The sequence below is a fragment of the Tamandua tetradactyla genome, chromosome 4 (genome assembly GCF_023851605.1).
Source record: "Tamandua tetradactyla isolate mTamTet1 chromosome 4, mTamTet1.pri, whole genome shotgun sequence".
NCBI classification, from domain to species: domain Eukaryota; kingdom Metazoa; phylum Chordata; class Mammalia; order Pilosa; family Myrmecophagidae; genus Tamandua; species Tamandua tetradactyla.
Genome location: NC_135330.1, coordinates 54,169,600 through 54,196,746, shown reverse-complemented (window position 1 = coordinate 54,196,746; position 27,147 = coordinate 54,169,600). Strand labels below are relative to the sequence as shown.

Here is a 27,147-nt window from a genome sequence, read left to right as displayed (position 1 = left end):
TTTTAATAAATCCTAACATTTATGCATTTAATCTTTCACAGAAGAACTATCAACAACTTGAACATGCATTTCCTATACACAGAGAAGTTATTTTTAAGTTTTCAGTATTATGATTAAAAAAAGAAGGGAGTGAGAGAGACTGCATTAAGTTTAATAGTTTAAACAACAGTAGACAATTAGGTATGAAAAACAGGACATTAAAAGGTGACTTATGCTTTTACACAGTTTAAAGTCATCTCTATTGACATCTCCAATGTAAAGTAAGGCCAGACATATTGATCTGATGAATCCAGAAAATTAAAAGTGGAAAAAAGATGGAAACTTATTTCATTGGCTATTTAATGGAAGCTGGGTGAAAAACAAGATATGCTATCATTCAAGATAAAAAGATTAAGCCTTATTTATGGGATCGCCTGCGCCATTCAGTTATCTTAATTAATTATTTTAGTTGATTGTGAGCTAGTTGTTTCTGCCCAACTAATTATAGTACGGAGTAGATTCTTGAAGCTTATTTTATTTTGTTTATGTGAAGTTGATTCATTTAATCAACTAAAAAATGCCACTTCATTTTATTTTTATAATAAGATTTTATTTCAAAAATAATCATGATAAGAAAAATTTCTACTCTCTAGTATATGCCATATTTTCATCAGAATAAATTATGTTACTGCATAATAAAGGACATAGATTTTTACCCTTAAATATAAATATCATTGGCTATGAAAAAAACTTTTTTTCCATAAAACACTTTTTATTGAAAATCACAGCTAATGAAGTATCTAGTAGAAAAATTATTTCTGCAAAGATTTATGTATGGATAAGTTCTATTTTTCTGTTTTAATTAATTCAGGTGTTATTTTTATTTTAATAAATAGAAATTCAAAAAACATATATATACAAACCAAGGGCACAATGCATAAGTATATCTGCTTCTCTTTACTCACACGTACTAATTTCATTCAATAATGAAGTATTAGGTTTAGTTGCTAAGTAAACATCTTAAAAACTCTAACAATGGTCCCATTGGATTATAGAAGTAATAAGAAAAGAGTAAGTTACCTACGAGCATTGCCATTAAAATGTGGAAACTAAGGATCTTGGTTCCCAACATTTTCCTGTTAAAAAACAGATATCCATCCAAACACCTCCAAGCTGACACAGAGAGTTGCCGAAGATTTTATATCATTTCCAAAAGTGTGGGCTTGTTTTCAATGTCATCTTCATCTGCTCAGCTAGAGAGTGTGATGTCAGTTTTGATTCGTTCCTCTCACCCCATCCCCCAAGCTGGATCAGCAGGACTTAGCATAAGACCCATTTATGCTGCTTACCTAGCAGTCTTGTTACGTTCTTAGACCTCTTCCCTGCTTAACCCATGGTGCCTCCCCTTTTAAAATCACACGAATGAATTTTAATATGATCGCAGCACTGTATATTGACATTATTAAATGAGTTTTGAGTAATCTAAAGGCAGGTTGGCCTTTTTGGGAACTTCTCTTATAGAAGATTAGGATTTGTTTGAATTTTTCATTACCATATGGAAACACTGTCATTTGTTTTGGGTTTTGTATAAATTATCCTATTTTGCTTTGAATAGTTGTTTTAAAATACATGGCAATTTCAAGCCTATTGCATACTGAAGCTGTTGTATATCTATGCAGGGAGTGGAAAAGGAGAGAGAAATTAAGGTAACAGTGGGGTCTTTCACCAGACTTAATTGATTGTGACAACAGTTATTTCTGTGGAGCTCTGACCTGAATTGTACACCCTTAGAAAGACTTGTGTTAATTACAGTGGCATTTGATTTTGTACAACAGAGTAATTTGGATATGTGAGATGTCCAGAATAGTCTTAGAGTAACTGGTATTCTACAATTTTTACATTTTCTGAGAGGGGGAACTGACGACCTGAGGTTTCACTCAGGCAGTATAGAGACAGAGGTCACAAAGTGCCCCCAAACTGCCATGGAGTCTCAAATTCTTACCATTAAAGAAATTTCTTTAGGTTGAGACCTTGCCTCTTGGAAACCTCAGAAAAGAGGAAAGCATTGCCTGAGATGGGTGGTATGTTAGTTCGCCAGAGCTGTTATAACATAGCGGTTGGCTGAAACAACAGGAATTTATTGTTTCATGGTTTTGGAGGCTAGAAATCCAAAACCAAGATGTCAGTAGGATCATGCTCTCTTTGAAATCTGTAGTGTTCTGGTGCTGGCCTGTTGGCAGTCCTTACCTGAATCTCTACCTGCCACATGTTCACCTGTCTCCTTCCCTCTCCTTCTCCTCTGTCCAAATTCCCTCCATTATGAGGAGTCCAGTCATCTTGGATGATGCCTCCCTGATTCAGTTTGGCCTCATCCTAACTAATAGATCTTTAAAGATCTTATTTACAAATGAGTTCACATCTGCAGGGTCAGAGTTCGTGTCTTGTACATGTCTTTGTGGGGGACGTACTTCAACCCATAATAGATAGTAGTGTGTCATGAGACATTTAAGTGAGATAATAGATTTTCCTAACAATTTACTCCATTTTCAGGTGCATATTTTCCCTGGGGCTCAAAGCATCTTAACTGATGCTATGGGAGTTTTCAGGGTTCAGAATGATAAGCTTGAATAATGCACTCTCAAAAGAATTTTATCAGGGAAAAAATGTAAATGTGTACATTTTGTCCTTAAACTTTATATCCTAAAATATACCTAGGGAAAATGCAGACAGATTAAATAGGGAATGAGTGTATAGATTTTTTTTAAAAGCAAACCAGAGGCATGAACATTTCTGGAATTGTATGCCCCGGGTGGAAATAGTTGTACATCCAGCATCATAGACATAGGTAAATAGCATGAGTGCCAAATGAAAAAGGAGGAAAGAAAATGAGAATGCTAACACACTACATCCATATAAAAATGTAATAATTTTCATGGATACATGCAAATTCAAGTTTATATATCTAACATATCACAGTGATGGACGAAATAGAGTAGAATAAATAGGTAAATAGCTAACTAGATAGAAAAATATACATAAAGCAGAGAAGCCAGGGTTCTCCTATGAACTAAAGAAGAAAGTTTGTCATGAGCTCGGGAGAATGGTTAACTTAATCTTTTTTAGCTGAAATTAAATAAACAAAAACTTGGAAGGAGGAGATACAGTTTATCACGTGTCAAAAAGACATGAGTTTTGATGGTGTTGACGGTAACATAGCATTGTGAATATAATTAACAGCATTGAATTATATTTGAATATGATTGAATGGGAAGATTTTAGGTTGTATATATATATTACTAGAATGAGAAATTTTTAAGAAACATAGGACTGCACAACACAGTGAACCCTAATGTAAATGGTAGACTATAGTTAATAGTACAATTATAAAAATGTTCTCTCATGCATTGCAACGAATGTACCACACAAATGAAAGGTGTTGATAATAGGGTGATGTTTTGGTTTCCAAAAGTTGCCAGAATGCATTACACCAGAAATGGGATGGCTTTCACAATGGGGTTTTATTAGTTTACAAATTTTTCAGTACTAAGGCCATAAAAAATGTCCCAATGAAGGCATCAACAGGATGGTACCGTCTCTGAGGAAAGGTCGATGGCATTCAGGGTTTCTCTGACTCTTGGGAAGGCACATGGCTGGTGTCTCTTGGGATTTGTTACTTTCAGCTCATGCTTCATTGATTTTCTCTCTCACCTCCTGAGGGTGTTCTGTGTCTATGCTCTCTTGGCTTTTCTGTCTTTTATCCTCCCATAAAGGGCTCCAGTAAATGATTAAGAACAACTCTGAAGGCACTAGGTTCACATCTCAATTGAAATAACCTAATCAAAAGGTCCCACCCACAATAGGTCTGCCCCCGTGGGGATGGATAAGAAGATCATGGCGTTTTCTGGGGTACAGCTTCAAACCAGACCAGGTGGGATGCAGGCATTCTCTATTTTAGGCATTATTATTCTGTAAACCTACAATTTCTTTAATAAAATAAATAAATAATTAATTAATGAGTTTCAAATGACAATAAAAATTAAAATAACAGGGGGTGCAAGGGTTGTTCAGTGGCAGAATTCTCACCTGCCAGGTGGGAGACCTGGGTTAGATTACCAGTCCATGCATTTCCCAAAAAACAAACAAGCAAACAAACAAACAAAAAACAAACAAAAATTCAATAAATGGTGCTGCAATAACGGGATACTCACATGGAAAAAGAATGAAATGTGACCTCTGCCATACAGCATACAAAAAAAATTTTAAATAACAGTGATTAATATTTATAAAATATATTACAGTTCATGATTTATTTTCACATGGAGAATCTTAATTTAGCTTTGAAATATGAAACCACGGTTATGTGGTTTCCAAATTTTTATGTAACTCTGGGGCTGTTTAGTTAATGATAGTGTCTGGGGGGAAAGGAAATGATAATCTCTCTCTAAATCCAGATTTGAGCTCAAAATTTTATGAATTCTGAGAACTTTAAGAGGAAGATGTACAAGATATACACCTCAATAAAGAAAGCTAAAATAATAGCAAATTTACCTTGAAATAGAACCATTAAAGAATTTCTTGAAAATGTGGATGTTTGGGCAGGCAACGGTGGCTCAGTGGCAGAATTCTCACCTGCCATGCCAGAGACCTGGGTTCGATTTTCGATGCCTGCCCATGCAAAAAAAAAAAGAGAGAGAGAAAAAAAAGTGGATGTCTAATCTGAGGAAAAGCAGATAGCAGGACACATCGGAATGGTCTTCATGTAGCTGAGAAACTATTCTCTGGTCCTACTAGAGAAAACTGATACCAATGGTAAGATGCCATAGGAGAGTGTATGTATGTTCACTAGGTAGAATTTTCAAGTAGCTGAGGCTGGCCAATAATTAAATGGGTTGTCTTTTGAGACATCGTAAATGTTCAATTTCAGAAAGGATAGTCATTCAGCAAACATGCTGTGGAGGAAATTTAAAAAGTGGGTTATAGAGTTCATGGCCTTTAGTGATTCTTCCAGTCCTGAGATTCTACTATAATTTCTGAGAATAAAATGAACATAATAAGCTCCACCATATTCCTAATTTTGCTACCGTTTAAATACCTGTATACTAGATAAAGCAATACCTTCTTTAGAGGGCTGCTCTAAAGATTAAAGAAGATGGCTGTTCAAAGCACATAGTTCGAGGACGCAGTAGCTGCTTGTCTCTTCATAAGCTTCCTCTGTCCCTGTCTTTCATTGTTTAAAAGGATGCTTACGTTTTATGGCACTCACGATTTTCTTTGTGTTGAGAATAGTTATATTTCACTTATTAAGAGGTCACTATCAGTGACCTCAACTATCTTGAAAAAAAATCAAGACAATATATGTTTAAAAGCTTCTACTTAAAAAAATAGAGATTGCAAATTGTATTTACTATTTCTTCAGGCCTTAGTTCATAAGTTACTATTTTAGGCACAAATTATTATAGGATTGATTATCAAATTTCTTAGCTTGCAGAAGGATTGACCAAGAAAAGGATCCGAGGTGCTGCTATGTATATATTTTCAGCAACAAAAAAGCCATAGCTGAGAGTGAACAAGAGTGCATGGAACCAATGCATATTGAGCCCTAAATTTGGGCCAGGCACTGTGTTAAGGCTTTACTTATGCGGTTATTTAATCATGTCAATAAAAAATAGTGTAGTATTGTTACCTTCAATTCAATGATGAGGAAAATTGTAATTGGTACCCCATGATGCTTGATATCTGAGATGAGGCTTTTTATCTCTAGGATATGTCATCTCCAAGGAAAATAATATCATGAGATAGCATAAAATAATACCAAAATGTATAGCAGTTTGAGTATAATATACATTTTAAAGCACTATTGTAAAATGGCATAGAACAATGATATTAATTGTCATCAATGATATATAAATTTGAGTTCATTTTAATCCAGAAATTTAAGAAAATGTGTAATACATTTCTGGAATATTTAGATGCAAAATAATTAAAATAAGGTAAGCAAATAAAAATGTGTTATGTTAAAACTTTCATTGTGTGGACCACCCCCAACTTCTATGATACCAGGAAAATATGTGTTAGGACTACTAGTGATTTGTTTCATTTATTGAGATGGTACAGAATAAAGCATGAGGTTGTTTCTTCAGAATCCATTCTTTTAGTCTACTTTATTAATACACTGTCTTAAAGTGGTCATTCAAGAGATACAGAAACACCCTGGCTAGATCTGACATTTGTTTCGAAGCATATGGTAGCTCTGATAAAAAAAACATACTGAGCCCAGAAGTAGAATTGATTCAGTCTATTGTGTGAAAAGCATTGTGAGATCTTCAAACAAAAGACAAAATAGCAGCAAAACCTTTGTATTTCATTTCTATATTTCAGTTGATTTTGCACTTCAAAACTCCAACTTTGAAGTTCAGTGGCCCAGGTAAGTGATTTTTAGTTATTTTTGTGAACTAATAAGTAGAAAATATGGTATTGTACATGATCTCACTCTTGTTGACATTTCTTTGAAAATTAATTTCAGAGGAAATCAACCTAGTTCAATTGGAACTATCTTGACTTTGATCAGTTTGCCTTCAGAAATGGCTCTGCTCTTGCTTAGTTGTTTTTTCCTTCTTTTTATCACAAGTGGCTGATTGAGAACTCAAGTTATGGTGATTTACAAAAACCTGCCTTGTGCTGGGTTGGATGTGTTGCTATTTCAGGTAATATTTGCTTTCTCTCTATTGCAGGAGGAGCTGCCTTTATGTTCTTTAGTTGTGTTGATTGTAGTTTCTCACAAAATTATTAATATTTTCATTTTGCAAAGCCAGAAAGATAATGTCAAAGGTTGGGTAAATTACTGATCTGGTAAGACCTGACATTCAGAGCGCTATACAATCTGGCTTATATTTATTTCTTCACATGACTTTCCACGGTCCCTGACAAAAGTGGTCTATGTTAAAACTCGTATTTTGAGTAGAGTAAGAATTGAAGTACAATAAAAGATTTCTCCCTTATCTCCACTTGATAAGAAACACAACTTTCTTTCTAACTCAGCTAAGTTGGTCCTTATCCCTATGAAATGCTCTCCCTGATAAATTTGTTCTCGAACATCTGAGATTTGTCCATACGAACACTACATATGCTATATCATATTATTTATTGTTTAATATCTGTGACTTGTTTCCTATTCACGGTAATGTAAGACTTGTAAGTGTGAATACCTTTTTCTATCTTCACTTCCTAGCATACTGTGTTATACAATATAGCATTGTATATTGCACTATACAATAATACTATGTAATATGTATATCTTGGATGAACTTTATGCAAAATCATCATTCTTCTGAAATTTAAACTAACATAACTCCAGTGTTTTCCCACGCATAAAAGAAGAGACTAATGTATTGAAAGATGACTAGTCTTTATTCCATGTGAGAGTCTGGACCTGATATTTACTTGCATCCATAACTAAACCATTCACTGGCAGGAGTGGAATGAGCTTCACCTAAGGATCTTGGCTGCTTGAGAAAAGGGGTTATTAAAAAATTAGTGTTCTGTGAGTAAGAAGTAAAGAAAAACAGAATTCATGCTGACTGGACAAAAAAGAATTATTATTATGCATCTCTAGTGCTCAACAAAGGAAAGGGAACATCATTCTAAAAAGTCAAAAGAAGAAATCCCAATATTTATAGAAGAACATGATGAAAATTTAGAATTATGTTCATGATAAAATGCATGAAAACTTGACTTCTGTGGAAATAAAGTAAAACAACACGAGAAAAGAAAATGGTAAAATGAAAAGACAACAGAATGAAATTAAAGACAACAAACCGATGAAAAACTTTTGTGTAAAATAACAATGGTGAAATAAAACTGCTAGTAAAATCTAGCAAAGGAAAAAAGTAGAAGAGTGGTACTGGGTAAAATAAAATCTGTATGATCTTGTAGCTGGTTGTACACATAGGTTTAGTTGATGAGAATTAATTGAGATGAATACTTATGATTTGTTCAATTTTCTTTTTGCTTATTGTACTTTAATAGAAATTTTAAAAATCTGTGATAGAGCAAGATTGAAAAACTCTCCTAGAGGTGAAGGAACTAGAGAACAGAAATTGGACCTTCAGATTTCAAATATAACTTAGAGAGGAACCAAAATCATTCAAACAGAATTAATAATAAAAGTCAAAATTCTTTTTTCCTGAATGAGACCTGAGACTGCAGATTGAAAAGGCTGACTATGTTTCAGTTGAAATTAATGAAAACAGACATTATCTAGTGACTGGTAAAATACCTAATTAATGGTGGATACAGAAAAGAGACAAAAAATGTTAATTTAATATTTAGAGTATTTTAAAAGACAAAAAACCAAAAGTACAAAGAGGTACAATTGAATACCAGAAACATATTAAAAGATAATGGAATAGACTTAGGGCAGGATGAACGCTGCTTTCCAAGATGGCGACGGAGGGAGGAGGGAAGGAGATGAACTAGATTAAGACTCAATTCACCACCCGGGAAGGTCTGTACAAGCTGCTGCCGCACTCGCAGTACAGCCGCCCCAACCCGGTGCCCTTCAACTCGCAGGGATCCAATCCTGTCCGCGTCTCCTTCGTAAACCTCAACGACCAGTCTGGCAACGGCGACCGCCTCTGCTTCATTGTGGGCCGGGAGCTCTACTTCTATATCTACAAGGGGGTCCGCAAGGCTGCTGACTTGAGTAAACCAATAGATAAAAGGATATACAAAGGAGCACAGCCTACTTGTCATGACTTCAACCACCTAACAGCCACAGCAGAAAGTGTCTCTCTCCTAGTGGGCTTTTCCGCAGGCCAAGTCCAGCTTATAGACCCAATCAAAAAAGAAACTAGCAAACTATTTAATGAGGAAAGACTAATAGACAAGTCCTGAGTAACCTGTGTCAAGTGGGTTCCAGGTTCAGAAAGCCTTTTCCTAGTAGCACATTCAAGTGGGAACATGTACTTGTATAACGTGGAGCACACCTGTGGCACCACAGCTCCCCACTACCAGCTTCTGGAACAGGGTGAGAGCTTTGCTGTGCACACTTGCAAGAGCAAATCTACACGGAACCCTCTCCTTAAATGGACTGTGGGCGAGGGGGCCCTCAACGAGTTTGCTTTCTCCCCAGATGGCAAGTTCTTAGCATGCGTGAGCCAGGATGGGTTTCTGCGGGTGTTCGACTTTGACTCAGTAGAACCGCATGGTACGATGAGGAGCTACTTTGGAGGCTTGCTCTGTGTGTGCTGGAGCCCGGATGGCAAGTACATTGTGACAGGTGGGGAGGACGACCTGGTGACGGTCTGGTCTTTTGTAGACTGCTGAGTGATAGCAAGAGGCCATGGGCACAAATCCTGGGTCAGTGTTGTGGCATTTGACCCCTATACCACTAGTGTAGAAGAAAGCGACCCTATGGAGTTTAGCGGCAGTGACGAGGACTTCCAGGACCTTCTACATTTTGGCAGAGATCGGGCAAATAGCACACAGTCTCGGTTATCCAAACGGAACTCTACAGACAGTCGCCCTGTAAGCGTTACGTATCGGTTTGGCTCAGTGGGCCAGGATACACAGCTCTGTTTATGGGACCTTACGGAAGACATCCTGTTCCCCCATCAGCCTCTCTCAAGAGCAAGGACACACACCAATGTCATGAATGCCACAAGTCCTCCTGCTGGAAGCAATGGGAACAGTGTCACGGCCCCAGGGAACCCCATCCCCCCTCCTCTCCCGCGGTCCAACAGCCTTCCACATTCTGCAATCTCAAACGCTGGCAGCAAAGGCAGTGTCACAGATGGGGCCATTGCTTCTGGGGTCAGCAAATTTGCAACACTCTCACTACATGACCGGAAGGAAAGACACCATGAGAAAGATCACAAGCGAAACCATAGCATGGGACACATTTCTAGCAAGAGCAGGGACAAACTGAACCTAGTTACCAAAACCAAAACGGACCCAGCTAAAACCTCGGGAACACCCCTCTGTCCTCGAATGGAAGATGTTCCCTTATTAGAGCCGCTGATCTGTAAAAAGATAGCACATGAGAGACTGACTGTATTAATTTTTCTTGAAGACTGTATAGTCACTGCTTGTCAGGAGGGATTTATTTGCACATGGGGAAGGCCTGGTAAAGTGGTAAGTTTTAATCCTTAATGCTGCACCAGATCGAGAACTTGACTAGGTAGTGATTGTTTTTCTTGTGGGAGGGGTGGGGTGTACAATGAATGTGAATGACACTTCTTATACTTAATGTAAATCTAAATGCATCAGAGCCATAATTTTGGATACTGCATGCCATGTAATTCTGAATCATTTGATAATTCACCTTAGAGTGTTTAAAAAAGTATATAATCAAACGAATTGCCAGCCAAGACAGTCATCCTACTGGGAGTATATAGAGTCCCAAGGTTAGTGCTCCTGTATTAGACTATTTCAATTTTAGGAAAATCATGCCAGTGTGGGGAAACAATGACTTAAAATGCTAAAAGTTAAAATTTATGCTTTAACTGGAATATTTTTGCTTAACTACTCAATTAGAATATTGTACATCTGATCAGAGTGTGTGTTCAGTACAGACGGCCATTAATTGTCATTTATAATCCAATTTTTTATCTTAATCATAAAATGTTTAGGAATCTATGAAATTTAACTTTAGGAACAAAGAATTCAGCAGGGTTGATTGATATTATTTTTACATTGTTCTGGCAATCCACAGAAAGAGAAGAGCCTTAATTTTTAAAACTCATTTTAGTCATTTTATGACAATTAAAATTGTTTAATAAACATCTTTTTCAAAGAAAAAAAAGATAATGGAATACAAGTTAGAGAATATTGAATGTAAAAGATTGAACTTCAAAATTTCTATGCCCCCGTGTTAACTGTCATTCAAGTTTGTAGACAAGAGAAAGATAAACTTCTGATCATAACGGCATATTTAAAAATTGCATAAAGATGACCTTCATGTGACTAAGAGAGGAATCAAAATTTAGAATATCAATGGGAAGAATATTTAGTTAAATAGTACATAAAATAATAGACAGATTCTTAAAAGCACTGGTCATGAGCATTAAAACCAGTTAATTTTGAAGTTATGTCTAAATCAATTTGCCAAACAAAAGCATAACATATAATGCAATTGTCCAAACTTATTCCTCAGAAAAAAAATTTCAAAATGTAAAAAGAATAATTTTATGATGATAATCTGTTTCCCAAGTGATGACTGCATTAACCAAGGCTGAACCATGTTTTGATTGTTTGATTGTAATACAACTATGATTGCATTAACAAAGGCCAAACTAAAAGATTATGGGGTTTTATTAAAACATGCAAAATTCCTTATCTTATTCTGTGAGAAATAAGAAACCATGACTTCATTCTTAGCCTTGATAATTAAAGGGAAATAAGCTAAAACAGTTTTTAAACTTAAATTTAGTAGTTGAATGGGGTGCATGGGTGGTTCAGTGGTAGAATGCTCACTTTCCATACAGGAGACTCAGGTTCAATTCTCAGACCATTCACCACCAACAACAAAAAAAGTAGTTGAATGAAAATAAAACATGGATCTTCCCAAATACTGATGAAGAAAATAATCTACAAAATTCTATATAAAGAAAAATACAGGGGACTTCCGGAGAAGATGGCGGCTTAGTAAGACGTGCGGGTCTTAGTTCCTCCTCCAGAAAAGCAACTCAAGAAACAGAAACAATACGAAACAGCTCCCGGAGCCACAACAAAGACCAAAAAGACAGCATACCCCATTCTGGAACGGCTGAACGGGCAGGGAGAATCCGCTGCAGTGAGATACCCAAGGGGCATGCATTTTCCCGGCTGGGGTGGCTGGCGACTGGGGTCCCCTCCACGCACGTGGCTCCCTGGTCTGACTGGGAACGTTGGACAGCAGGGCCCTCCTGCCGCGTGGCGTCTCGGGCCAGCTGGGCAATTTGGACCGGCACTCCCCCAAGCCGCAGCGGCCGGCAACCCCCCACTCCAGGCGCGGTTTCCCAGGCCGACTGCGAGATTCGGATTGGCAAGTTAAAGGAGCCACAGCATCTTTTACTGGTGGGCCCCGCAGACAGACGAGCACCACGAGCGCCACCTACTGGGCAGGAAAAGAAAAACAGAGCCCAGAGATTTCATAGAAAAACCTTTCAACCAGCTGGGTCCCACACCCAGGGAAATCTGATCAAATGCCCAGACATCAGCAGAAAACAATGGATGATGCTCGGAAAATTGAAGATATGGCCCAGTCAAAGGAACAAACCAATAGTTCAAATGAGATACAGGAGCTGAGACAACTAATGCTGAATATACGAACAGAAATGGAAAAACTCTTCAAAACCAAATCAATAAATTGAGGGAGGACATGAAGAAGACATGGGCTGAACAAAAAGAAGAAATAAAAAATCTGAAAAAACAAATCACAGAACTTATGGGAGTGAAGGACAAAGAAGAAAAGATGGAAAAAACAATGGATACCTACAATGGTAGATCTAAAGAGACAGAAGCTATGATTAGTGAACTGGAGGATGGAATATCTGAATTCCAAAAAGAAACAGAAACTATAGGGAAAAGAATGGAAAAACTTGAGCAGGGGATCAGGGAACTGAATGACAATATGAAGCGCACAAATATACGTGTTGTGGGTGTCCCAGAAGGAGAAGAGAAGGCTAAGTATTATTAAGATGTCAATTCTACCCAAAGTGATTTACAGGGTCAATCCACTTCAACAGCCTTCCTTGAAGAAATGAAAAAGATAATCATCAAAGCATATGGAAAAGCAAGGGACCCTGATTATTCAAAACATTCTTGAAAAAAAAAGAACAAAGTTCAAAGTCTCACTCTTCCTTATTCTAAAACTTATTACAGCGATAGGAATAAAAACAGTGTAGGGGGTGGGCCATAGTGGCTCAGCAGGTAGAGTTCTAGCCTGCCATGCCAGAGACCTGAGTTCAATTTCCAGTGCCTGCCCATGCAAAAACAAACAAACAAATAAACAAAAACCAGTGTGGGTGGTGCAACAATGGCTCACTGGCAGATTTCTTGCCTGCCATGCTGGAGACCCAGGTTAGACTCTTGGTGCCTGCCCATGTAAACAAAAGAAAACAAAACAAAACAAAAACAGTATAGTTCTGGCACAAGGACAGACATATAGACCAATGGAATCCAGCTGAGGGTTCAGAAATAATCCCCCACATCTATAGTCAATTGAATTTTGACAAGGGGGCTAAGTTCACTCAATAGGGAAAAAGTCCCTTCACCAAATGATGCTAGGAAAAAGAATATATGCAAAAGAGTGAAGGTAGACTCTACCTCACAGAATATATAAAAATCAACTCAAAATGGATCAGCAAATTAAATGAGAGAAACAAAACTCTAAAGCTTCTAGAAGAAAACAAAGGGACAAATCTCCTTCCTGCTAGCAGATGATTTCTTAGACTTTACACCAAATTCACAAGTGACAAAAGAAAAAATAGAAAAATGGTACTTCATCAAAATTAAAATTGTGCGCATCAAAGGACTTCATCAGGGAAGTAAAAAGACAACCTACAGAGTGGGAGCTAATATTTGGATGCTTCTTATTGAATAAGCATTTAAAATCCAGAATATGTAAAGAAATCCTACAAATCAACAACAAAAAACAGAACAAAACAGAGAACTCTGTATTTTCTGCACAATTTATCTGTATGCTTATAACTTCTTTAATTAAAAAAAGTTAAAAAAAATTTAAATAACAAAGTAAGTCAGAGGGCAGTGCAATGGTGGTTCAGCAGGCAGAATTCTCACCTGCCATGCCAGAGACCCAGGTTTGATTCCCGGTGCCTGCCTGTGCTGGTTTGAGAGATGTATGTACCCTAGAAAAGCCACGTTTTAATCCTAATCTCATTTTGTAAAGGCAGCCATTTATTCTAATCCTATTCCTATAGTATGTTGGGAATTTTAATTAGATCATCTCCCTGGAGATGTGACTCAATCAAGAGGGGTTGTTAAACTGGATTAGGTAGAGACATGTCTCTACCCATTCTAGGTGGGTCTTGATTACTTTACTGGAATCCTATAAAAGGGAGATTCAGAGAGAGCAGAGAAGGATGACAGATCGCCACAGAACCACAAAGCAGAAAGTCACCAATCAGCAAATTTTGGAGATGAAGAAGGAAAATTCTTCCCGGGTTGCTGGAGCGGAAGTTAGCAGATGAAGCTGTGTTCACCGTATGCCCTTCCGGCTAAGAGAGAAAACCTGACCACCTTCACTGTGTGCCTTTCTTGAGAGAGAAACCCTGAACGTCATCAGCCTTCTTGAATCAAGGTACTTTCCCTGGATGCCTTAGATTGGACATTTCTATAGACTGCTTTAATTGGGATATTTTCACAACCTAAAATCTGTTAACATGCAACTTATTAAATTCCCATTTTTAAAAGCCATTGTTTGGGGTGGGCCACGGTGGCTCAGCAGGTAAGAATGCTTGCCTGCCATGTCCGAGGACCCGGGTTCGATTCCTGGTGCCTGCCCATGTTAAAAAAAAAAAAAGCCATTGTTTCTGGTATATTGCATTCTGACAGCTAGCAAACTAAAACACTGTCCATGCAAAAAAAAAAAGTAAGTCAGAGACTTCCAGTTAACCAAGTTGGAGGCATGATATGCTTCAGGGCTCTGTTTCTCCACAGAATCTTTGTACAACTATTAAAAACTGGAAGAACCATCTTTCTCACAGTGCTGGAAATCAGCTAAATGGTTACAATGACTATACAAGCACTAAATGAAGAAAAAGACAACTTAAAAATGGTAAGAAAACCTCATGGCACTCTTACAGCCCAACCTGTCAGCTTAGTGTGGAGCCTATGTGCTTTCAGTTTGAGTCTTTTGCCCTGTTTCCACAGAAAGCAGAGTAACTCCACTATACATACTGGGTGCATATAAAACTGTGGCAGTCTAACTGGTAGCACCCTGAGGGACTGAATCAGAACACTTCTCTCTGGCTCACCATTCCAGAACATGCCATGCAGGCAGAAGCAGCTTGCAGACAGCTAAACCAGTGGAACAAACAATCAAATTGCAGTAGCCTTCAGGAAAAAAATATTAACAGCTCTAAGACATGCACTAGAACTTCTAGTACCAGAAAGACTATTTGATAGGGAGAAGAGAGGGCATTGAGAGCTCTGTAAATGGGAAAATTCTTAAATCCACCAGGGCATTCTCAGGACAAAATGCATACTCAGAAATGACAAGAAAGGACCCTGTGTTTTTTTCATGATGTTCTTCAAGTTCTTTGATAGACGGGCTAAGCACTGAGGGAGAATACCAGCCAACACAGAGCCAGTCTGCAAAGAATGTGAAAACTATCTTCTGCATGAGTTTGTTTGTTTCTTTTAGGACCAGGCATTCAAAGAAATCTTTGTCATATCACTACTTTGAGGTAAAGTTAAGGAACATACATTCCAAGGACTAAATTCCAGACCTAACATATGAAAATGTACAGTGTGCAGCAAAAGATTATAAGGAATAAGAAGAAAGAAGAAACAATGGCTTATCCAAAGGAACAGTATAAAGTATCAGAGAACATCAATGAAGATAACCCTTTAGACATAATAGGAAAAGACTTTAAAAATGGTTGTAAATATGAAAAACTGAAGAAAAACATAGAGAAAGAACTAAGGGATATTAGGAAACTGACATATGAACAAAATGAAAAATGTGATGATGATAGAGATATGAAAAAATAGAACCAAACAGAAATAGTGGAATTGAAGACAATAATAACTGAAATTTAAAATTCCTTAGATGGCTACAATAGCAGATTGAAGCTTGGTGAAGAAGAAAACAATGAACTTGAAGATAAGACCATTTAAATTATTCTGGTTGAGGAGCAGAAAGAAAAAAAGAATGAAAAAAAGTGAACAGAGTCTAGAGGCCTGTGGGACACCATCAAGTGTACCAATATATGCATTATGGAAGTCTCACAAGAAGAGGGACCAAAAATGGCAGAAGGAATATGCAAAGAAAACTTCCCAGATTTAATGAAAGACATGAATATATACAAACCAGAAGCAAAACAATCACTAAACTGGGTAAAATTGGAGAAATCCACATATAGACACAACATAATCAAACTCTTGAATGCCAAGGATAAAGAGAGAATTCTGAAAGCTGCAAGAGAGAAACAATGCGTCTTGTGCAAGAAAGTCTCAATAAGATTAAGTGCCAATTTCTCATGAGAATCCATGAAAACAAAAAGGCAGTAGAATGACATTTTTAAAGCGCTAAAATAAACTAATTGCCAACCAAGATTTTTATATCCAAAAAAACTGTCTTTCAAAAATGAGGGAGGGATTAAGACATTCTCAGATAAATAAAAGCTGAGGGAGTTAATCACTGATAGATCTGCCCTAGAAGGAATGCCAAAGCAGTTACTTAGATTGAAGGAAAGAACATTAGACAGTACATTGTAGTGGCATAAAGAAGTAATGATCTCCTGTTAAGGTAATGGCCTAGGTAAATATAAATGCCAGTACATTGTATTTTAGGTTTGTAACTCAGATTTTTTTTTTAACCTCTTACAGGACCTAAAATACAAATGTATAAAGAGTAATGATAGATCTATGATTTAGAGCATTCAATGTGTAAAGATATAATTTGTGACAAGAACAACATAAAGGTGAGAGGATGGAGGGGTATAGGAACATAGTTTCTGTATGCAGTTGAGTTGTTAGTATCAAATCACACAAGATTTTTCTGTATTTAGGATGATAAATTTAAGCCCCATGGAAATCAGAAAGAAATTATCTGAAAAATATACATAGTAGGAAATGAGAGGGGACTCAAAATGGTTCCCACAAAAGATCATCTAAATACAAAAGTGGATAGAAATGAAAGAATTGAAGTCAGAAAGTGTATGAGTTTTATGAAACACATAACATAACATAATGGCAGAAGAAAATCCTGCATTATTAGTATAAGTGGCTATCTTAAATATAAAAGATTAAAGTTTCCAATTAAAAGGCAGAGATTGGAAGAATGGATAAAAAAGCATGACCCAACTATATGCTGTTTAGAGGAGACACACCTCAAATTCAAAGACACAAGTATGTGGAAAATGAAAGGAAATAAATATATATATATATGAAAGGAAAAAAATATATATATACATATACATAATGCAAATATTCACCCAAAGGAAATTGAGGTGGCTATACTAATATCTGACAAAATAGACTTTAAATAAAAAACTTACATGGGACAAAGAAAGACACTCTATATTGATAAGATGGCCAATTCAAAATGAAGATATGACAATTATAAATACACATGCATTAAACCCCAAAATATATGAGACAAATATTGACAGATTTGAAGGGGCAAATAGTTCTACATTAACAGTAAGATGCTTCAATATATCACTTTCAATAATGAATAGGACATTTAGACAGAAGATTTATAAGGAAATAGAAGACTTGAATGATACTATAAACTAATTAAGCTTTACAGATATGTATGGTACACGTCACCCAACGGCAGCAGAATACGCATTCATCTCTACTGCACCTAGGTCATTCTCTAGGATAGACCATATGTTAGGTCACAAAACAAGTGCTGAAGAGATTGAAATACAATGTATCTTCTACAACCACAATGGAGTGAAGCTAGAAATCAATGACAACAGTCAGGATTCAAAATACACAGAAATGTGAAAATTAAACCATACACTCTTAAACAACCAATGGGTCAAAGAAGAAATCTCAGAGAAAGAAAATATCTTGAGATGAATGAATATGAAAGCACCACATACCAAAATTTATTGGGCATAGGAAAGGCAATGATGAGAGGGAAATTTATAGTTTGGAATAGTTCTGTTAAAAAGAAGAAAAACTTCAAATCAGTGACCTAACTTCACACCTGTAGGAAATATAAAAGAAGATAAACTAAACCCAAAGTGAGCAGAAGGGAAGGAATAACAAAAATTAGAATGGAGATTAATGAAATAGAGAATAGAAAAACGATAGAGAGAATCAACAAAACTGAAAGTTGGCTCTTTGAAAGACTAGTAAAATAAACAAACCTTTGGCTAGAACTGACAATGGAAAAAGAGAACACTAATAACTGAAATTATAAGTGAAGGGGGGGATATTGTTATCAACCCACAAAAATAAAAACTTATAAGCAGATATTATGAAAGATTTTATGCCAACAAATTAGATAACTGTAGTAGTTAAATTCAAGAATCAACTTGGCCAGGTGATGGTGCCCTGCTGTTCTGTTGCTGTGGACTTAAATCATCAGCCCATGAAATGCATCCATGGCTGATTACATCTTCAGTTGGCTAAAGGTAGTGCCTTCCACAGTGAGTGAGGCTTAAAAGGAGATGAGAGAGAAACAGCCCAGCACAGCTCCAAGGAGACACAGACTTTTGGAGATGCAAAAAGGAACTGCCCCAGGGAAAGCCATCTGAACCCAGAACCCAGACATTGCTGTGTGCCATCCCAAATCAGTAAGTTTGTAAATAAATGAATTCCCTTTATAAAAGTCAATCCATCTCAGGTGTATTGTGTTCTGGCAGCTTAGCAACTAAAACAATAACCTTGATGAAGTGGACAAATTCTAAGAAATACACAAATTACCTAAACAGAATAAAAAAGAAATAAAGGGGTGCATGGGCAGTTCAGTGGCAAAATTCTTGCTTGCCATACAGGAAACTTGGTTTCAATTTCTGGCCCATGCACTCCAAAAAAAAAACCTTCAAAAAATGGTGCTGCAGTAATAAGATATTCACATGGAAAAGAACGAAATGTGACCTCTTCCACATAGCATACAAAAAAAAAAAAAAAAAAAAACTAGAACACTTTATCAGACCAATAACAAAGAGAATAAATCAGAAATGAGAAACCTCCCATCAAAGAAAAGTCCAGGGTCAGATGGATTAACTGGTGAATTTTGCCAAACATTCCAATAAGAATTCACAATTCACACCAATCCTTTTCAAACTCTTCCAAAAATTGAGAAGCGGGAAGACTTCCTACTTCATTCCCAGAGACAAGCTTCACCCTAATAAGAAAGCCAGTGTGGTAGTTAGATTCAGATGTCAACCTGACCAGGTGAAGGTACCTAGTTCTGTTGCTGTGGACATGAATCAATGGTACATGAACGTTATCTGTTGCTCATTACATCTGCAGTCAGTTAGGAGGCGTGTCTGCTGCAATGTATGATGTTTGACTTAATTGGTTGGTGCTTAAATGAGAGAACACAACGTAGTACAGCCTAAGCAGCTCGGCATTCCTCATCTCAACACTCGCAGCTCAGCCTAGGCCTTTGGCGATGCAGAAAGAAATCACCCGGGGGAAAGTCGTTGCAACCCAGAGCCCTGGAGAGAAGGCCAGCAGAGATCACCCTGTGCCTTCTCACGTTAAGAAAGAATCTCAGGGGGGGCCACGGTGGCTCAGCAGGTAAGAGTGCTTGCCTGCCATGCCTGAGGACCCGGGTTCGATTCCCGGTGCCTGCCCATGTTAAAAAAAAAAAAATCTCAGTTGAAAGTTAGCTGCCTTTCCTCTGAAGCACTAGTGAAATAAATCCCCTTTTATTAAAAGCCAGTCCATCTCTGGTGTGTTGCATTCTGGCAGCTAGTAAAACCAGAACAGCCAGATATTACAAGAAAAGAAAATTAGAGACCAATACCTTTTTTGAATATAAATACAAAAATCCTCAACCAAATCCAACAGCACATTAAAAGGATTATATACCATGACAAAAAATGCAAGGGTAATTCAATTTAAGAAAATCAATTAGTGTAATACGCCACATTAATAGAGTGAATGACAGAAACCTACATGATCACCTTAATGGATACAGAAAAGGTATTTGACAAAATCCAGCACCGCTTCTTGATAAAAACACTCAGAAAACTAGAAATGGAGGGAAACCTCTTCAACATAATAAAGTACATATATTAAAAATGCATAGCTAACACTGTACTCAATGGTGAAATACTGAAAGCTTTCTCTCCAAGATCTGGGACAAGACAAGGAGATCCACTGTTTCCACTGTTATTTAACATTGTGCAAAATGAAGTTAGGCAAGAAAAAGAAAAGGCATCCAAATTGAAAAGGAAGATGTAAAACTTTCACTATCTGCAGATAACATAATCCTGTGTATACAAAGTCCTGAAAAATGTACATCAAAGCTACTAAAACTAATCAGTAAGTTCAACAAAGTAGTGGGATACAGTATCAATGTGCAAAAATCAGTAGTGTTTCTGTACACTAGTGATGAACAACCTGAGGAGGAAATCAAGGGAAAAACTTCCATTTACAATAGCAACTAAAAGAATCAAATATCCAGGAATAAATTTAATCAAGGATGTAAAGGATTTGTATACAGAAAATTATAAAACATTGCTAAAAGAAATCTAAGAGGACTTAAATAAATGGAAGGACATGCCATGTCACAGATTAGAAGACTAAATATCACTCATATGTCAGTTCTACCCAAATTGATTTATAGATTCAATGCAATCTCAATCAAAATTCCAAAAGATTACTTTGCTGAAATGGAAAAGCCAAATTTATCTGGAAGCGTAAGGGGACTCTAATAGCCAAAACCATCTTGCAAAGAAGCATTAAGTTGGAGGACTCACATGTCCTGACTTTAGCATATTCCAAAGATACAGTGGCCAAAACAGCACAGTAATGGCATAAAGATAGATATATTGACCAATGCAATTGAATTGAGAGTTCAGAAATAGATACTCACATCTATGATGCCAAGTTCACTCCATGGGGATAGAATAGTCTCTTTAACAACTGGTACTGGAAGAACTGATTATCCATATGCAAGAGAATGGGAGAGGACACTTATCTCACACCTTATACAAAAATTAACTCAAACTGGATCAAAGGCCTTAATATAAGAACCAGTACCATAAAATTCCTAGAACAAAATATAGGGAAGCATCTTCAAGATCTTGTGGTAGCAGTGGTTTCTTCGACTACAACCAAAGCACAAGCAATGAAAGAAAAAATAGAGAAGTGGGGCCTCCTCTAAATTATAAACTTTTGTGCCTAAAAGGACTTTGTCAAGAAATTGAAAAGACAACCTACTCCATAGGAGAAAATGTTGGAAACCACATATCTTATTAGGGTTTAATATCCAGACTATATAAAGAAATCCTACAACTCAACAATAAAAAGAAAACAACCCAATTTAAGAAATGGGTAAAAAACTTGAATACACGTTTTTCCAAAGATGAAATACAAATGGCTTAAAAAGCACATGAAAAGATGCTCAACATCACTAGCTATTAGGTAAATGCAAATCAAAACCACAACAAGCTATTTCATACATACTACAATGGCCACTATAAAAAAAAAAACCCGAAAACTACAAGTGTTGGAGAAGATGTAGAGAAATAAGAACACTCATTCACGGCTGGTGGGAACGTAAAATGGTGCAGGTGCTGTGGAAGACAGTTTGGTGGTTCCTCAGGAAGCTAATTATAGAATTGCCATATGATCCATCAATCCCACTACTAAGTACATACCCAGAAGAACTGAAAGCAGGACTTGAACAGACACTTGCACACCAATGTTCATGGCGGCATTATTCACAATTGCCAAAAGATGGAAGTAACTCAAACGTCTACCGATTGTTGAATGGAAAAACAAAATTTTTGCATAAGAAAGAATAAAGACCTGATGCATGCAACATCAATGAAACTTGAGGACGTTATGTTGAGTGAAATAAGCCACACACAAAAGGACAAATATTGTAAGATCTCACTGATATGAACTAAGTGTAATCAAATTCATTGAGTTAGAATCTAGACTGTAAATTACCAGGGGATAAAATGGGGAGCTGACATCTTAATTTGTGCAGAATTTCTATTTAGGTTGATCGTTAAAGTTTGGAAATAGATAGTGGTGATGGTAGCACATTATCGTGAATGTAATCAACAGTGAATGTGGCTGAAAGGGGAAATTTTGGGTCATGTATGTTACTAGAAGGAAAGGTAGAAGATAAATAATGGACTGTACAACACAATGAACTCTTCTGTAGATGATGGAGTGGGGTTAATAAGTACAAGTACATGAATGTTCTTTCATGAATTATAACAAATGTACATCAGTATTACAAAGTGTTAATAGGGTGGTATGGGGAAAATAAAATGAATATAAACTATGGGCTACAGTTACCAGTAATATCTTAGTATTCTGTCGTTAATTGTAACAAAAGCACTAATGAAAAGTGTTGACAATAGGGGATATATGGGAATGTTGCATTTTTTACTTGACCTTTCTGTAAACCAACAACTTCTCTAATTAAAAAATAATAATAATTAAGAAAAGTATGCTAAATGAAAGATCCAGATTCAAAGTACTGCATATTATATGATTCTATTTCTATAAAATGTAAGTATAAATACATTTATAGACAAAATTCGATTAGTGGTTATGTTGAACTGGATAAGGAGGGTTTGAGAGGTGAGGGGCTAAGGGGTATGGGATTTTTCCTTTCGGAGTAATAAAAATGTTTTAAAATTGATCATGGTGATGAATGCACAACTCCAGGACTGTACTAAAAGACATTGAATGTATACATGGATGGTTCATATGGTATGTGAATATATTTCAGTAAAACTGCTTTAAAAAAGAGAAAAAAAAGTACTTAAATACAGATTCAAGGAAATTAAAACCTATAAATGTATACTAATAATTTATAGCAACGTACGTGAAAATCTGGATTTAATGTAAATTTTTTTTGGGAAAATAAATATGATCAAAATGGACTAAGAAATAGAACACATGAATAAGATAATAATGATGAGAGATATTCTGAAATTTTCTACCAAAAACAGGCTCAAGAGTTAGGAGTTTTAATGAATTAATAGGTAATTGCCATGCTAGATAATGCCTTCCAGAAAAAGATGGAAAGATATTTAATACACTATATAATGCTAGACTAAAGTCATCATCTGAACCTAAGGGTATCCCCAAAAGAAGATTATGACAGTATTTTATTTATGTGTATCAATGCAACAGAGATAATAAAATATTAGCAAACTAAATTAGAAAGGCATTTAAGAAAAATAAACCCGACAAACACTACTTCTAAGACAGGAGATCAAGGTTCTCAATGCAATGAGTCATATTGATTGTGTACATCCTTGACACGATGTCACGAGAATGGCACTGTACTCTGTGGTTTTTCTTCCAAAATGGAAGTCTCATCATGAGGAAAATGTCAGACAAATCCCAACTGAAGCGCATTCTATAAAATATCTGATCAGTACTACTCAGAACTGTCAAGATCATCAGAAACAAAGAATGTCTGAGAACCCAAGAAGGGTTAAAGCAGACATGACAACATTTAGTAATGTGGTATCCTAGTTGGAATCCTGGAACAGAAAAAGGATATTAGGTAAAAATTAAGGAAATCTTAATAAGGTATGGATCTTAGTTGTAATAATGTTTCAATATTGATTTATTGATTGTGACAAATATACAATACCAATGTAAGATAGCAGTAATAGTGAAACTGGACATGAGGTGTAAGGGAACTCTGTAATATCTTTGCAATAATCATGCAACTCTAAAGCTGTTCTGTAATTTAAAAATGCATTAAAGGAAACAACTCCAAATTGTGATCACTCTAGAAATACAGGTACAATTTAACACTAGAAAATTTGTCAATAATACACATCAATATGTATAATAAGAAAAATATGACTCCTTTGTTAGGTGTTAAAATCAGTTCAATGAAATTCTATCCTATTTCTAGAAAATAAAATTCTGTTAGACTAGTGGGATAGAAGTATTCAAATTCAATATGACAAAGTACAACTATCTTTTATCAAATACATATATAATGGCAACAGACTAAGGTAAAATCAAGAACTTATGAATTTCTATTTCACACTAATTAACATGAATGAATACTAATTAATATTAATTATACATTAATGAATTTTAACATAATTGCACTTAAACATACCTTTTAATATTTGTCAAGAGATATGGCCATTTTAATGAGATGAAACAAATACAAATTGCAGCTATTAGAAAGTAATTATTTGCAAACAACTGTAATGTTTTTGCAACTCTTAATATTGTGAGTCATTGTACTCAGCACTGACCATATGTTAGTTCATTTAATCTTTTTATCAACCTTGAAAAATATAAATATTTACATATTATGAAGCCGAGTTTCAGAAAGATTAACTCCCCAAAGCTGGTAAATGTTATAGAGTTCTCATTTGGATCTCTGTCCATCAAACCCAAAGGCAGCTGCTTTTTTTTTTTTAATCATGCTGCTTCATTTAAACTTCATCTCTGATTTACAAAACCAGAGATTTACTTTCAAGCAACTGAATCCACTGAAATTATTTTATAGATGATTTAGGAAATTGAAAATGTTCATATAGTGTTAAGTGAAAAAAGCAGGATACAGAGCTATAGAGAGAATATTACTGAAATTTGTGGTTGCATGTGCATGAGTGCGTATGCCCATGAGGGTGTGTGTGTATGTGTGTGTGTGTGTGTGTGTGTGTGTTGGGGATGAAGGGAAGAGACAGATGGGAGGAGGAAAAGAGAGAGGGCAAGAGAGGAGAAAAATTAAATATGTCAAAATATTTCTGGGTGTGGACTTAGGATTACTTTCTAATTTTCTTAAACTTTTTCTATATTTTCCAAATTTTCTAGAATGCGCATATTTTGCTTTTATTAAAAAAAATAGATAATATTTCAAAGCAGAAATATAAAAGCTTCCAAGTCTCTAAAAGCAAATGTAAAAAAAAAAAATCTGAGCTGGATGAGTATCTGAGTGAGAAACCTGAATGACAAAGTATAGATGAGTGGGTTTTTAAAATCTCTTTTGTTTGGATGTTTTAATCCTTACCCTGGAGGGGAAAAAGCAGCATAAGTTTTGTAAGAGCACCAGGGTTTCATTAGGTTTATTTTTGTGCTTTATGTTTCTGCTTTTAAAAATGTATCTTTGTTTATTTTGTCATTAAAAAAATAATCCTCTTTTACTTCGTATTCTGTTGGTGGCTCCTACATTTAAAATCTCTGCAACCACACAAATGACAGAGAGCTACGAAGGATGCACCACCATCTAGTGGTAACTCAGGCAAACTGCAGGGCCACTGATGCATTAGTTCACCTACCAATCAAAGTAAGAGCTGTTTGAGCAGTTGCTCTGTAGTAAGTACTTTGCTACGACTTTAACACGTATTACTGCATTTGGTTTTATTGATTAAATCCCCACATGTGGTACGTAGACTCTAATAAGGCCCCCACTGTTCCCATCTCCTGGTATTCTACATGCATACATCTTTTGGGCATGGGATGGACCTAGTAACTTGCTTCTAACCAATAGAATACAGAAAAGGTGATTGTATGTCCACTTACCTGATTATGTTACAAAAAGATCTTGGCTTCCGTCTTGCTAGCCGACTCACTTTTGATGGCTTTGAGTAAGCAAGGGGTCATTGTTGGAGAGGAACCGTAGCCACCAGGGAACAGAAGCCCTTAGACAAACAACCCTTGAGGGGTTGAATCCTACCCACAACCAAAAGTGGGCATGGGAGGGAATCATTTCCCAGTTGAGCCTTCAGGCAAGACCCCAGCCCTGGTGGGCAGCTTGACTGCAGCCCTGTGAGAGACTCTGAAGAAGAGGACCCAGCTAAGCTATGCCCTGCAGAATCTGTGAGATAAAAAATGCATGTTGTTTTAAGCTGCAATGACTTGACAATTTTTTGCTCCGTAGGAGAGAAGGGTCTAGCAGAGGGTGGGGTTGTATGCCTTTTCTTTTGTGGTTGCTGAGCCCCTCCTATAGGCCTGAAGCAATGAGGCAGCTCTCTCTGGTCTGCTGCTCTGCTCCCAGTCTTTCCTGGGAGTAGCCGATGAAGGTCTGCGGAGAAGAGTCTGCAAGTGAATGCAAAGTCCTGTCATGTCTGGGGCTCCAAGTAGTTTGTTCTCTATTGTCCACTATCCTACATGTGGCTATTAGCAATTTATTAAAATTTTTCTGATCCTCTTCCATGGTGATTGTATAGTCTATTCTGGATGAGCCAGTCTGTGTGGTTCCCTTTGGGGAGATTCGTCTTTCTTTGGAATTTAGTTTACTAGGTTTTTTGCTGGACTCTTTGACGGGTCCAAGATAATTTATGAATTTTTTAGCACAGGATACAGGAAAGCAAGAAAGATGGAATTATAATAGATCATAGGAGAGAAGACTAGATACCTTAAACGCTTGGGGAAATGAGAGGAGGAAGGTGATTCTCAAATACTGCTCCATGGACTAGTGCTTAGCTCAGATTATTTTTCTTTCCTCCATCATAAAGTTTTCCCTGTTTATCCCAGTGTAAGGTAACCATTCTTTCATTCCATTTCTAAGGCCTCTTCTCTTCATGCTTGTCTCATATTGTCTTTGCTGAGAAGTTATTGTTTTATTTGCATAAGCCTCATCCTTCTAATTGAAGTACAGGCTTTATGAGAGCAGAAGACAAGTCTCTTCCTTGTTTGTGTACTCCTGAGTGCCTAGCATAATATACAGTATATGTTTGGATAATTAAAAGGACAAAGATAAAATTGTATTTATAGGGCTCTAAATCAATTATTCAGTTTTTCACCTTGAATGCAATCAGTATTCAGGGTGATACTAATCTCTTAATATTCTTTGACCAAATGCCCTGGCATGTAACCCCAATTCAGGGGCCCCTACAGGAGTGAAATGGGTCCAGAAAGCACACAAAATTGAGTTTCTGAAATTTTGCTTGAGACTCATCTGGTTCTTTGTCTATAGAACCTTGAAGGCCTGGTTAAGTTCTTAACTTCATGCTTTTAATATATAGACTTCTTTGGATATGTCAAGTTATCTCCAACCCCTTGATGATGTCAAACTGACTGAACACTGGGAAATGCTGCTTCTGGGGAATGGAGAGTGACTCAAGTTCCTGGTCTGGTGGCTGCCCACTTACTCACCCATTCTGTCTATAATTCCATAGACTATCATGCTAGACTTCAGAGCCTGCTACTCTCCACCTGTTTAAATGAACTTTCTGTCTGTCTCCCAATTTTTGTCTTATTTAGTTGTTTTTCTGTACTCCCCCTATTTGCCTAACTCCCTTTGGGTTGTTGAATTCATTTCAGAAACTCAATAATTTCTCCCTTAGTCCTTGCATCACAACTTGA

The 27,147-nt window shown here is 36.5% G+C and overlaps 1 protein-coding gene and 1 pseudogene across 1 annotated transcript in view; one reads left to right on the top strand and one right to left on the bottom strand.

Annotated features, from left to right (window-relative positions):
* The window catches only part of CRB1 (crumbs cell polarity complex component 1), a 201,976-nt gene that overhangs the window by 59,357 nt on the left and 115,472 nt on the right, over positions 1 to 27,147 (bottom strand). The gene's annotated exons all lie outside the window — the stretch shown is intronic.
* On the top strand, positions 8,419 to 10,516 carry LOC143678961 (WD repeat-containing protein 20 pseudogene; annotated as a pseudogene).